Source organism: Clarias gariepinus, chromosome 1 (assembly GCF_024256425.1).
Source record: "Clarias gariepinus isolate MV-2021 ecotype Netherlands chromosome 1, CGAR_prim_01v2, whole genome shotgun sequence".
Taxonomy (NCBI): Eukaryota; Metazoa; Chordata; class Actinopteri; order Siluriformes; family Clariidae; genus Clarias; species Clarias gariepinus.
In genome coordinates, this window is record NC_071100.1 from 46,574,270 (window position 1) to 46,590,296 (window position 16,027).

The following is a 16,027-nucleotide window of genomic DNA, read 5'->3' on the forward strand; positions in this document are numbered from 1 at the left end:
TGAACTGGACTCATATAACATGTTCAAAATTAATTAGTTTATCAACAATCCGTTAACACAATTAATCTCCGAGATCTCCGCTGTATCCTGATCTTACTTTCTCTGTGTCTCTGCAATGTTATATTGGTGTTTTAAATGCTTGTAATAATATATTTTATTTTTTTATGTATAAATGTACTGTTTATTTGGTAGTTTTATGATTTGATTGTTATAATCTGATGCTATTGTTATGCATTGTTATTTTTTTATGTTTTTTAGGGTGACAGGGATGTGCCGATGCAAAATAGCTGTTTGGCTGATTGTTGTACATTTACAGATCTGTGAATTAATGTACAATGTCCCTGGTAAATAAATTAACAAATAAATAAATAAATTACTATCAAATAATATTACTAAATAAAAAATATATTTTAACTATTATAAATATAACTATTTGATTTATAATAATACATACATTGTATAGACAACTTTTACAAATATCTTTCAAGTCCAAACAGCTTATGTACACATTATACTGTAGTTGGAAAAAAATAACCCACAAGGGCTGAGACGAAATTTCTTATGAATGAGGTCATCAAACCCATTGTAACTCCCCTGACCCCAAATCTCCCCCAACCCAACCCAGTTTTAGATACAGTATATAAAACATAGTTAAGGCATTGGACTACAATTCGGAAGATTCCAGGTTTAAACCCCACAACCACCAAGTTGCCACTGTTGGGCCCTTAAACAAGGCCCTTAACCCTCAACTGCTCAGATGTGTAATAAGATAAAAAAAAAAAAAAGTAAGTCGCTCTGGATAAAAGCATCTCCCAAATGTAAATGTAGTAACAAGTTACATTCATTGAGTTACTTTTTTAGAAATAAATTTACCTCTATGGGTAGTTTTACCTTACCATACGTTTTACTTTTACTTGAGTAGATTTGTGAAGAAGAAATGCTACTCTTACTCCGCTACACTCGACTCGTTACTTTTCTAAACATTCAGTCTACACATTATTCTTTATTTTTGCCAGAGAAATGCAGCTGGTGGATCTACCATGTGACTATGTTTCACCAATCAGATGTAGCAACAATAGTCACATGACTCCGCTTGACCAATCAGCTGCAATAACAATAACCACATGTAGTCACATGACCACATAGAAATGCTACATATAGCGGGGGGAAAATCTCCAGCCGTGGTAGGCAGTGAAGGAAACATGAAGCGTTAGTTTAGCTGTTTTATTTAATGTTGGAATGTTTAAACATATAATTAGCAAATAAACTAGAAGCTAATAAATATTTTTTTACAATTGTTCTGCTGGTAAACTGTTTATCATAAAGTGAGACTCTTGTACTGTACATGTTCTAATGTTATTTTTCTGCTGAGTCATTTGGAGGGAATCTGAATATACAGTAAATCTTACACTGTTCATACATACACACGTTACCTACAGAAGGGATTTATTTCAAAAGCTTTATGTTGTGAAAAAGTGAGATTAGGAAATTTGTGTTTCTTGTTCCTTAATTTGTCATTTGAGATATTAGTTTAGATATTTAGTTTTATTCTTTTATTTTATTAAATATATTTCATTAATTTTATTATTTGGAAATGTCAGAATTTGTACCTTATTCAATTATTTTGTTTGAATGCTTACATAATTTAAAGAAAAATAAATAAAACATAAATAAATCAGACATTACGATTAAAACAGTTATTTGGTACTTAAGAAGTCTTTTCACTAAACACTTTTTTACTTCTTCTTGAGTAATATTATTTTGAAGTACAGCTACTCTTACTTGAGTACAATTCTTGGCTACTCTACACACCTCTGCCGAGTCAGGCTAGCTTATATTAGTGCTGTCAAGTGATAAAAAAAAAATATCTGGTTAATCAATTTTAAAATAGCCAGATTTACTTTTATAATAAATGTGCAATGTTGGAATAAAAAACATTGTGACAAACCGGTTAAAGGAAACAGAATATGCAGTTTTATAATATCTCAAACATTAACATTTAACAAATGTTAAATTAAACTCTCTCAAATGTTAAACTCCCGGCAGCAGCAATCACATCGTGAGCCGTGTCCATTCTTAAAGAGGTGACCATGACCGTTATCTCCTTTGCAACTTGACTAGCACAATTGGGTAGCACATGCTTTATTCAGCATAATGTCATAATATTTTGTCTGTATGGTACAGTAAATAGACATAAAACGTATGGTGGTCTTTATGCAAGACATTTGTCTTTATGCAAGACAAAATTTGTTTAAAACAAATAATGTAATCATTGGCAAGTTGGTGTGGATTGAGAGAAATTAAACACTTTAAGATGTAATGATATTTAGCAACTATTTATGTTAGCAACTCCACTTCTCATTACATTAATTATTTTCCTCCAACTGTGTTTTAGACCTTACTGTACATATTTCGAATAAGAAGTTTATAACCTGAGAGAGATTTGCCCAACACATCCATGCAAAACATCTAAGAGGATAACATTGCTTACCATCGATGGCTTCGGGAATTTATTATGGCTGTTTTAATCTCTTGACTCTTTTTCCTCCTTAATGCGTATGCAATTCCTCGCCATCTCATTTTCCTTGATAAAGAGAGAATGCCAGAGAGAGACACGGCCCATCATGCCCTCCAGAGGTAAAATGGAGTCATCCTTCAATCTGAAAAGGTCATTGCCATAGTGCTTCCCTGGATCATCCATTAATCTGCAAATTCAAATTGTCAGTCTTCATCCTTATTACAGCCAGCCGAGGTCTCTTCTTCTCCGACCTCCCTCATTTTCATAACTACGGGAGAGCAAGGGATGATAAAGGATAGAAAATTACAGACTGTGTATGATTAGCCATGATCAGGGACTTACGAAGATTTCTTACCATGATGAAATTCATTAGAGGAATGACAATGCTAGAAAACTGCTTTAAATATTGAGTACCAGCGTATGTAAACGTCATTGACGGTAAAATGTTTATAGAAATAGTTAAAAGGTTAAAGCGAAAAATAATCTGATCAGCTTTAATGGAATCAGTAATATTATTATTATTTGGGGTTGGAGCCCACGTACATTTCCGTCTATCTTTTTGTACAGCAGAAACTCTCCGTCTAACTTACTAATACAAAGAAATCACATTTTGTTTTTGTTTACACTAAGTTGTGCTTCTTTCGTCGTCAGTCAAACACACCCCCTGTTCGGTAATCGGAGAGTGAATCACAGATAAGAAATGGAAAAAACAGATCAGATAAAGAGTTTGTTTTGTCTTAAAAACGACTCCAGCTTATACCACTTTAGCGCTTTTATTTCAGCAGTAAAAATCTAAATAAATCCCATTAAAAAATTATTAGTTTAGCTTTTCTAATTAATATCCGTTGGTGTTTGTTTACATTGAGACAGTAGCGCATTAGTAGCTTATTTTAAAGTACATTATTGAATCCGCCACATATCTGTTCATGACATGACTTTTACTCAACATTTTGATTTCACTTATAGTGCAGGTTTAACTTTAGGCCGGTATAGAAGTACTGCAAAAGGTTTAATAAATTCTGCCTAGTGGTTGATTTAAGACACGCCCACAGTTTGATGCATGCGCAGGACGCTGTCGAAACTTGCGGTTCATAATTTACATTTACATTTAGGCATTTAGGCATTTGGCAGACGCTCTTATCCAGAGCGACTTACATTTTTATCTCATTACACATCTGAGCAGTTGAGGGTTAAGGGCCTTGCTCAAGGGCCCAACAGTGGCAACTTGGTGGTTGTGGGGTTTGAACCTGGGATCTTCCGAACCGTAGTCCAATGCCTTAACCACTGAGCTACAACAGAATCTGACATACAGTACAGACAGACATAAAGTCTTCTAAACCTGATTTTGGGTCCTCCAGTGTATGAAAAGTTAAGGTACCATTGAAAGAGCGAGTTCTGACCAACATACAGACAAAACCTTTGTCACAAATTGGCACTACATAATCGTAAAAGTGTGCAACACCCTGTTCTTCGGGGTGTTTTGTCAAGTCTCTCCTCAGCCACTCTAAAGCTAGAGTTAGTCCCGAATGAACGCATTATGTTCTCCCATGCCATTGGCTATACATTCCATAACCGATCTGTGTGTGAGCTTAACAGAGAAAAGCTGTGCTTGCCTTTAGCCAACTGTTTCATTCCAACCGCACAAAAGCCAAGATTTATTACACAAGAAACAGTGTTTACCTGCGGGTAAAGAAACCAAAAGAGAGAAAGCCTGTATTATTAGCATAAAATCGTATTTATCACGCTATAGTACGAGGTATTAATGGTACATCCTGCCCTCCCCCGATTTTGCATTCCATCATTCACATTTAAAGCCTAATTCATGGAAGATCAATCGTGTTTACACTGTACAATAGCAGACACATTTTAATTATAATATCCGTACATTATTAATGATAGCATCAAGATCTGTAATTGGAAAGCGGAAAAGGGCGGCGCACGATTAAATACATCACTCAGGCAAGGCGGCAGTCGAAAGAGAAAAAGAGAGGCACGAAGAAGAGAGAGAAAGAGAGAGAGAGAGAGGCTTAAACGAAATGGACAGTCTTAAACGGAATCAAACAGAATTCACATTTTCTAATTACTTCAAATTGATTCATCTCACCAAACGAGGGATGTTTAATTGTGAGAGATGGAGATTAAAAGGAGTTTTTAATGACTGTGACTCAGCGCCTCAAACTTAATTGAAGCAAAGCCTGTTCTGTATTGTTTTAATTATCAGGGTTGACAAGTTGGTCATCATCGCTATTACAAAGCATATTATTTGTGCAGTCACTGGGGAAATCAGTCCAGTCAGTTTTGAAGCTCTTAAAAGCTTTTGTAGGACAGAACAGAAGTAGGAAAGATGTTTCCGTATCGAAAGGGTCTAAGACCCGTGTCGAGATTACATGTCCGGGATTATGATGCATGCAAGCCGTGTATATACTGTAGGTCTGTTCTGCATCTGTTTTGTACAGTACTATGCAAACGTCTTGAGCTGCCTCTCATTTCTTTATGTTAAGTGAAATAAATGATATGGATCAAATGAAAGAAATAGAAACTAATGTTTTATTAACTTTTAAACTGCTTTAAATTTTATAAAACAACCTTTATTTCTTAATAATAATCTTGTTTTTGAAGGTCACTGTATACACTATGACTGTGTACGTGACATACAGTAAAATTTAATTTTGAAATTTAAACTGCTGTAGTAAATGAGGAATTAAAAAATAAAATAGTTTAAACTATAAACCCTATGACTGTAAAAGCAACTTTACTTAATACATGATCACACAACATGATGGTTGCTTTAACAGCTCATGTATTATTCCTGATTTTTTACATATGACTCCACTCCCAGATTAAGAAAAAGCAAAGCACAAGCTCTTCTTTTCTAAATCAGTGTTCGGCAGGCATCTCAAAATCTTGTACTTCTCACTACATGTGTTTAATTGTTTCCCTCAGCGAAGGCGAAGAGCTTAGTTTATTACATCTACTCGTACTGTATAACGCGGATTCAGAGAGACAGAGACACTCATTAGCAATATCACGGTTTAACACTTTCCCCTAAAATAAATGATTTTCCTCCTTTGCCCAGGAAAATCATTTTACATAACACGCGTTTTGCATTTCAGGTCAAAAGGAAATTTCTTTAAAAATGTAAGAAGGATGAATTTTTGTGAATAGTCAGCTCTAGGGACGGGCTTAACGATCTAATTTTATTAAATCCGATCCTGACTTGTTAGAACTGTTGTAAATGCTGGGGATTAGGGTGAGATTGGACATCCTTTTAGACGATAAAAGGCTCTAATTTCACCCAGCTTTATACTTTCACAGTCAGAAAGTGTTTATGTCTTATAGATTTAAACCCAGGCCCTTTTTTTTTTTTTTACAATGATGCTGATATTTTTCAGCATCCTGTGCCTTTACTGATATTTGCATCCAGATATCTTCATGCATGAAATAATGAGAGTTTTATACACCGATCAGCCATACAGGACACTTTATCACCACCCACCTCATGATGAGAAGGTCCCCCTCTTTCCCACTAAAACAGTAATGATTTAATCATTCTGAATCTTTTCTAACCTTTTCCTCACTTTGATCTAAATTAGAGCTTCTATTGGATTGGACCACACAGAATCGCCCTCGCTAACAATGTGCATCAGTGAGCCTTGGCCTCCCATATAGCATTACAGTAGTGGCTGGAAGTGGGTGGGATATATTAGGCAGCAAATCAACCTTTTTTTCCTGAAGGTGATGTGTTGGAAGCAGAAAAAAATGGCCAATGGCAAGAAGACTGGGTCAGAGAAAGTCTAAAACTGCAGCTCTGGTGGGATGTTCCCAGTCTCTCATTGTCAGGACATACACAAAGTGATCCAAGGAAGGAAAAAAATGGTGAACTGGCGACCTTGTCGTGGGTGGTCAAGACTAGATGCGCAACTAAAAGCGATAGTATAGATCAAATTGGGGAAAAGGTTAATGCTGGTTGTGATAGAAAGGTTTTAGAACACAAAGTGCATTAATGATATGGTGGCAAAAGGGGGGAACTGCCCCATATTAGACATAATGTTATTTATGGTTAATTGGTGTAAATTATATTATAGCAATTTCTCAAGAAGAGCATATTTCGTAATTGGTTAATAACACTTTTCGTTTTAATTCATTTACTGTCAATGTTACAGTAGAGTATGTACTGAGCCAACCCTTATTTTTTTATAATAAATTAAATAAAATTGAATTAAATTAAATAATGTAGATTAATTGAAAAAAAATTGGCACAAATGTTATTCGCAAAAAAAATCCTAAAGATATATTTATATATATATATATACAGTATATATATATTATTTTTTATGTAACAACTTTTATGCTTGAATGATGCATAGGTCACTGTGTGGCTTAACAAACCAAAAAAACATTCCTCTGAAACTGCTCAGGTACAGCGACTGGATTGAAAATGAGAGACAAAAATGTCCTTCAGAAAGTCTGAAGAACTATTCTACAAAATATCATCTTAGAGTCTGGCTCTTTGGAAGCAAAATATAAAGAAATTAGGGATGGGCACTTTTTTGATTGTTTTTCTATATCTGATATCCATCCATCCATCCATCCATCTAGGAGTCCAAATTAGCATGTCTTTTGGTGGTGAAACCACCCAGCAATGGGGAGAACATGAAAACTCCATGCACACAGACCCTGCGGCGGGAATCGAACCCAAACCCTGAAGGTGCGAGGCGACAGTGTTAGCCACTATGCCACCATGTCGCCATATCTGATATCAGTTGTTATATACTGTACAGTAATAAAATTAAAAAAATCCTGCTGGTGCTACATGAACAGAGGCAAGCAAAAAATGAACTTTGTGTAATTCTTTTCCCCTCAAATGCAGTTTGGCAGACTTTTCTTCTTTTTCTCCACAGGTTTCAAACCTGAAATTGAATCCAGACATTGTTTCTGGGATTATCCCATAATTAAACCCCATCTGCCCACCAGCAGCACCACCCATTCCCAGGGCTTTCCGGGTGTAACTCCGGGTGTTCTTAATGGTTGCGATAAGGTTTCCGCTCTGGTGTTATCATCGCCAGGTCACCTCTGGATCAATTTCTATGCTCCCTCTGATGTTGACTAAGCACTGGCAATTTTAATACATTTTTGTATCCAAAAGGGAGAGGAAAAAAATGCTGATGAGAGTCATGTTACAGTGATGGAGAGGAGGGAGAGGAGAGAGGTAAGGGAGTCAGACATCCTTTCCACCCACGCTGGCTCCAGGTTTCCTACGTTATTTCCTAAAGACTGATTAAAGATAAAGCAGAGCAAGCTAATTCTACAACACAAATAAATTTGATATACACCGATATTAAGGTTCGGGGAATGTCTTATGAAACATATACGCTTGTAGGATGTGATATGGTCAGCGTCAAGGGAATACTCACAACATCATTTCTGCAACGCGCATTAGGCACAAACCACAGCTCCGGTATAATAAGGATATTTATTTCCCATGTTTAGCACTGTACACTAACACAGCTTTAAAACTCACATTAAACACTTAAACACACAAGTATGCATTAGATGTCATTGCCCAGAGCTAGTCAGGTTAGGAAACTGATGAGGCATAAATGTGAAAGTGGTTAAAACAGAAATAGAAACCACCCACAGCCTCGCTTCCCAACACGGCTTTCGTTATTATTCTGTCTCACCACCACTGTGCGCCTGATATGTACGGAATAAAAAACACTTCGGTGCATGGTCTTCTAGCAACAGAATTTAGAAATTCCACCGATTTTGATTATTTTCCTATAACAGCACACCTTATACGAAGGGAAAAAAGCTGTAGAGTGTTTTATTAGTTAAATAACCAATTAAAGAATAACAAAATCTGAGCACATAACGTTGAGTGTCATCTGTGAGACAAGTTCCTGAATGGCTATAAACAAATAATTTCCTCACCAGCCTCTCTCTCTCTCTTTCTCTCTCTCTCTCTTTATATCAAAAGCCCTATTCGCATGGGATTAGTATCATCTGGGGACCTTGTTTGATTCGCAATAATTGCGGAGGTTGTCTGTCATTTTAATTCCGTTGCAAATCAACCATGTCTGTAATTTGTAAAGGAAAAATCTCCCCACAAATGACCTGCCATATTTCACCGAACACCAAGGTCCTGTGATTTGGCCATGATTCGGCGGACTCGTATATAATTTTTTCAAGGTTTTTGTTTCCTGTTCGCCTTTTTATCCACCTTCCATATTGGAGTGCTTTGAGAGTATTTTGGGTGCTGGGTCACATTGTTATACACCATGCAATAATACAATGTACAGAAAGAGAAAGCTGAAGACCATCAGAAGAGCGAAAGCATGTACAGTATGGAACACTTTTCTGTTATGCAAAGCCTTGACATCGCATATCCGGGATATAAGTCAGTAAATTCAAGTAAAATCGCAGGTTTCACTTATCCCCTGCGAATGCACCGCATGAAATTCAGATGTTGGGGGTTAATTTCTAAATCACACAAGATCCCTAGGTAATACTAATCAAATGTGAATAGGGCTAATGTCGGCAAAAGAGAAAAAAATTCAACAATGTCCTTGCGAGCATCAAACCAACACAATCATAAACGAGACTACCGTTTCATATCCATTCTGAACACAGAAGAGCGTAGCCTTCACAAACCTTCCCCTGTAGCTTCCCTTGCAAAATAAATATCATCATTAACAGTACTTTTTTTTTTAATAGCTTAAAACAAGTTTTAAACTGACACACACACACACACACTCTCTCACTTTTTATTCTTTATCATTTTTAGCATCCTGGATGGCCTGGAGTCTATCACAGGAATGAGGCGGGTACACCCTGGACCAGGTGCCAATCAATCGGAGGAAACACAAGCACACAGACTGGGGAATTTGGAAGCACCAAATAGACTCTGGAGATCTTTGGAATGTGGGAGGAAATCGGAGCAACCAGACACTCAACATTAGTTAACTATATGCATGGAATTTAACACGTGCTCGCAAAAATCAGGGCAAAAAAAAAGAAGTGCAACAACACATTGTTGAATTTTTTTGTCTTATTATTATTATTTTTTTACATCTGACCTAACTTTGTCAAGCTAGCTGAGAACTGGGTAGTCTCTCAGCCATTTCAGTCCATCACCTTCTCCTGGGTGTCGAGATTGAGTTTTTAGGACTGAGCCAGACTTCCTGATTGAGTCTGGTTGTGTCCTTTGTGTGTCCCAGCACACAAATACAGAAATGACACTCGCCATCACTGACCCATAAAATGTACCTAGTGGTGTACCGGGTACTCAGAAAATAAAGGTGGATCTGTCCCTTGCTCTAGTTTGCTACTTTGGCCATGGCATGGTTCCCAAATCTTCATTTAAAATGCAGAGTAATGCAGAGTCAAAACAATGCGTTTGTTCAGGGATTAATTATGTTTGTCTTACACTTTTTATGGCTTAAACAAAGCAGCGACATTTTACTATGAGGCCCACAAATAAGCGTACTTTATATTAGTGAGGAATTAATATGCTGCGAGCACTAATCCTCAGCACTTCAGGAAATAATGATTGGCATTTAAGTCATTTAAATACGAATTGGTTTAATCTTTATAGCTCGTCATGAATTTATTTATATACAGTGAATTATCAATTTAATAAATCTCTAATATTTTTGTACATAATTCAGGTTAACCTAAATGCCCATAATTTTGCTTACTGTAAACCACTTTATTAAGAGTGCAAAATATCAGACCCGAGGCAGAGAATTGAACCCAGACCCCGGAGGTGCAAGGTAACAGCGCTACAAGGTAACACTACATCAACGTCTGGCCTACAGTATAATACAGACATTCATATACGTGTATGTACATATGTACAGTATATTGTGTTAAGCGTGTTATCAACTTGACATGTCTTGTCTAAATGTTCTGAACAGTAAGCACTCTCATTCCTGTATGTATGGACCCATACCAGAATTACCACATTGATATGTATTGTTAATAGGTCACTTTTGTTCTTCTGGTTAGTTGCTAACTTAATGACTTTGTACATGTACTTTGCACAATGACAATAAAGATAAATCTAATCTAATTTAATCTAATCTAACCTAATCTAATCTAACCTAATTTAATATAATGCAGAGTACTATAACCTAATATGACATACCATAATTTAATAGAATATATATAATGAATATAATATAATGTAATATAATATATTATAACCTTATCTTATCTACATTAATATAACCTAACCTAACCTAACCTATTTGTATCTAATCTAATCAAATCTAATCTAATCCAGTAGAATCAAATGTAATATAATGTATTATTGTATAACCTAATCTAATCTAATCTAATCTAGTAGAATCAAATGTAATATAATGTATTATTATATAACCTAATCTAATCTACACTAATCTAACCTAACCTAGTTGCATTTAATCTAATCTAAAATAATCTAATCTAATCTAATATAGTATAATATAATATAATGTAATATAATATAATATAATATAATATAATATAATATAATATAATATAATATAATATAATATAATATAATACATTTCTAATTTAATCAAATCTAATCTAATCTAATCTAGTAGAATCTAATGTAATCTAATGTAATATAATCTATTTTTATATAACCTAATCTAATCTAGTCTAATCTAATCTGATATAATCTAATAGAATAGAATATTATATAGTGTAATATAATATAATATACCCTAATCTTATCTACACTAATCTAACCTAACCTAACCTAGTTGCATTTAATCTAATCTAATCTAATCTAATCTAATCTAGTAGAATATAATATAATATAATATAATATAATATAATATAATATAATATAATATAATACATTTCTTACCTAATCTAATCTAATGTAATCTAACCTAGTCTAATCTAATCTTGTGTGTTGTGCTGTACTCATTGCTACAACATTGTGGATTCATTATGTTACTAGACCGTGATGGTGAACAAGGATGGTGAGTGTGGACAACCCTATCTGGTCCTTCTGTTTGCTGTAAAAAACATGATCTTATTGGCAGCACCAGGGGTTTCTGCTCAATGATTTATCCAAAGCCTTTTTTCCAGATCGGATCATTTGCTCTACAACATCTGGCACAGGCTTTTCTGTCACAACCTTCCCATTTCCTAACCAGGCAAAATGGCGAAACAGTGACGACCTGGCAGTGGCTGGATTTGAACCCTCCGATCAACAACCCAGAGCCTCAGTCGCCTGCTCCAACCACTGCTCCGGGCTTTCTGACCTTTCATTCAAATGTACTTACAACGTGATGGTTTAACTTCAAATTTTGAAGTATACAAACTATAGAAGGCAGTGGAGTTACTCACTCACATTCTTCTATATTCAGACCGAGAGGTGTGTCGTGACTAATATCCAGGAAGCGTTTACCCGGCGAAGATGGAACAGATGAGGGTTTCAAGGTCATTAGAAGCCATGAGGGAAAAGCATGGTCTGATTAGAGCTATTAAATTGCACCCAAGGGAACCTTACAAGACTTTAGTGTCCTCTGCAATGTTAACAAGACACAGTATCATTAAGATGCAGCTTCACTACAGTATGTACATACACCACCGGGCTGCCCTTGAGAAAACATCAGCATGTTGTTGATCATGTTATGTTTATGTGAGATGATAAGCTGCTTAGGAGAAGGGTGTGTAATGAGAAGGAGCATGCTGCTTGATGCGGAATCTCAGATGATGGTTTAAGATTAGGGTGTAGACTCACTCTGGGTTTTTCAATGGTGCTGCTCCAGCAAAACAATTGTAGGATATATTATAAGATCTTAGAATGTGTTTAGATCACTTGCCATAAAAACTATGTGGTAGAGAAGAATTACAAGCAAATGTGTAACAGGGACGTGAGAAGTGTTGCGTTTGTCCCTAAATCTCACCTAATATTTAAGAGAATTTGTGATTTCTGCTGCATATGTTCGTCCTCAGGGGAATACGTCAAAAGCAGCTGCTCAAATTGCACACCTGTGACTCCCGTATTTATTCTTGAACAATTTAACCTTTGTAAATGGAAAATGTCCCTTTCTGGCATTGAACAATACAGACAAATGTAGCACACTTCATAACGCCCTTGACAGATGTTCCTGCAATCAGTACGAATGGTTATGTCGCCATAGCTGAACTTCCCCTCTTAGATACAAGCCGTTTAATTTTACAAATTTCACAACAAATACAATTCGAGGACGTGTCCCAGCCTTACAATTCAAACAAGTGCTATGCCCAAATACTAATGACCTGCTGGTTAGCCGTTGCCTTATCTATAGCTAGAGAGTGATGCAGTGGCGCTTTATTACGCTAGACCCGTTTGGATCCCTCATTACCAATCTCACTGTAATTTTGCTAGATTAGTACTTGGAAGTGGACTATTGGAACAATTAGACTAGACATTCCTCATCCTGCCAGGATCAGCAGGCAAAAATAAAAGCTAGTGCAGGTCTTTATTAATCTTATTACCTCACAAGCAAATATGAAAACAATCAACAACATGCATGAACTATGGACACGGGACAAAAAACGTTGAGACTACCTTATGATCAGAGTGAGACAACTCGCAGGTGAGGGACATCAATAACATTAGACTTGCTGGGGCTGATAGGAAATATCAGGAAAGTATAGATTTGTTGGTTTAGCATTCTTCGGGCATTACCCAATCTATATATATTGTAGATATTTAGAATGAACATATATAGTCATTGATAACTCTATATTATATTTTATAAACAGTATACAGATGAAAGTTTAGATCTGTGATGATAAAAGTCAGAAATTACTATTACATTCTTACAGCTCTTGTATTATCGACTGGTGAGTTACTTAAGGGGGTTTTTAGCTTGGGTTACCAGTAACCAGGTAGATCTATAAAGCACAAGTATCAACTTAGACTAAATTTAAAACTTTTAGGATGATTAACCAAACTTTTTCTGTCTTTTTTTTTTTTTACCCATTTGTTCCCTTTGGCTCCCTAAGTAGGTTTTGGATAAGCTTCGCCTCAAAGGCTGCCCATTTTCTACCTGCCTGGTCTACGTTTAAAAGAAGAAAGTTGGTGTACATCCTGAGTGGACCATCATCTCTGGGTTTTCTCCTCAATCATGGGTTCATTGATTGGTCTTGATTGGAAGGTGACCGAAGATATAAACTCCCAAGATTTGATTAAAAATATCACATACTGTATACTGTAGAAGACCACCAGCTAGTTCATGTACAACTGCTGTACATCCACCACAACTCCTACTGAGTGCCTCTGAATTTCAGGCAGTACTTCATGCTCTGCAATAAAGAGCAACGTGGCTGGCTTTTTGAGGTTGAGTATTTGCCTGGTCCATGAGTCCTTTGGTTTTTCACACCGATCAGCCATAACCTAAGCCACCTAAGTTTGGGTTCCCCTTGTGGCACTGGAGTGGCCTCTCTGCCAACATCCTGTGGATTGGCTCCACAGGATGTTGGCAGAGGATCCTTTTCGATGCTGTGGATTGTCAGTTGTCATAATGATATGGGTGACTGGTGTATGGCATGGTGGTCTTCAAGGTCACATTACCACACCTTTCCAACCATTGTTTCTTGTTTTTCTCTTTAATAATGGTTTCATATCTTACAGTAATATTTAATTTAATTTTATTTGTATAGCGCTTTTAGCAATTTTCATTGCCGCAAAGCAGCTTTACACAATCAAAAGAAGTATTTAAGTTTGTATGAAATGTGAATTTGTATGAATCAAAATGGTCAGTTTGTCCCTGGTGAGCAAGCCGAGGGCGACAGTGGCAAGGAAAAACTCCCTGAGATGGTGATAGGAAGAAACCTTGAGAGGAACCAGACTCAAGAGGGAACCCATCCTCATTTGGGTGAAACAGAAAGCAGTAAATGATCTGCATTTATACAGTGTGTAGGGTGGGAGGCAGTTCAGCTATAATAGCTGATGTTAATTGATGTTAATATGGAGTCCAGGTAGTTATTGAAGACCCAGGTAGACTTGTAAGAAGTTCCAGTCCTGAACTATCGAAATGTCAAGTCCCCAGAGAAACAGTTGCCAACACCAGTCAAGGCCAGAACCATTTTCTAGGTAGAGAGAATTATTCCCAGACACCAGACACATCCCAGAGAGACACATGGGTAATAGTCTTGATGTACAGCTTACTGAAGAAGAAAACTCTCAAAATTTGATAACAACATCACATTTGGAAGCTCAGATGACCAAAAGGCAATTTGAGCTATATTGTGTTTCCAATTCACGCAGGCTCCTCTGAATTTGAAAAACGTCCCCATGCTCAGTAATTAAGAGCCATATTGTCGGCTTCTTTGAGGTTCATTGTCAGATCACTCGGGTCATTATCTATTTGCTTGGTCCATGACGTCTTTAGTCCTCCACTTCTCTTCCTTTAGAGAGGGTAGCAGGTCTTGATGTCATGGTAGACATCAGTGAAACATTGCCAGTCCACTGCAACCATTGTCTCTGGATATTCTACTTGATTGCTGTTTATATCTGCATTTAATTATCTTGCAACCATGCATAACCTTGATCATCCATGTATCTGAGCCATAAAGGAGTACTAGCAGGATGAATGTACAAAAGAGGTGTTTATTGACCTTGATGGAATAGACATGTCCGTTTTCTTTCACTCGAGCCAAAGTAGTTTGATCAGTCCTGTTGTGAATCCGTGCTGTCGGTGCCATTTTTCCCCTTGTCTCCAGTTTCACTTTCTTCTCCTAGCACACACACGAAAACAAAACACCAAAAAACGGTCTCCAAAGTATAGGTTATCGAAGCGTGATTATGTGATTCTTTGAAATGCTTTCATCTGCAGAACAAAGATGTCACTGCCATATATCATCAAATCAAACCGCCACATGCTAAACCTGCATCTGGTTGCAATCAAGCCAAATGTAATACTGAGCTGTGCCATCCATTATTCATAATGTCATTAACGGCTTGGGCAACTGTGCCGCGGAGCAGCATATCAATGAATCACGCGGGAATGGAGGAAGACATATTAATTCTTGACTCCTGACTGCCGCAAAAGGGTGACTTAATCTCATTAGATCCAAGGGTTGATTAGCAAAGGCAAACTTTGCTCTATGATCTGAAAGCCATACAAATGATGGAAAGAGGCAGGTTTCCTCCACAGCGGTATTTTCCATCGCCCGCCCTCTGCATGGCCATGAGAGAGACGAGAAGATACAGAACAGCGCTAACCCTAACAATAACCTTTTGTTCCTTTGTACAGAAAGTGAATTTTATCCACTTTTACCTTTGAGTAAGAAATAAATCACTTGGTATCATGCTGTTATGGGAAAATGCTCAATAACAGGGTGGTATGATGTAGGCTAACAAAATCTTACCCTACAGTACTTTTTGTTTTATTTCTCTCACACCATAGCCAATGATTACTGTACATTTGTTTTATTAGTGAATGACACGTTATGCTTTTTATCCGTTTATTGTTACAAGTGACCTTTACGTTACTTACACCTTTACAGACTCGATTC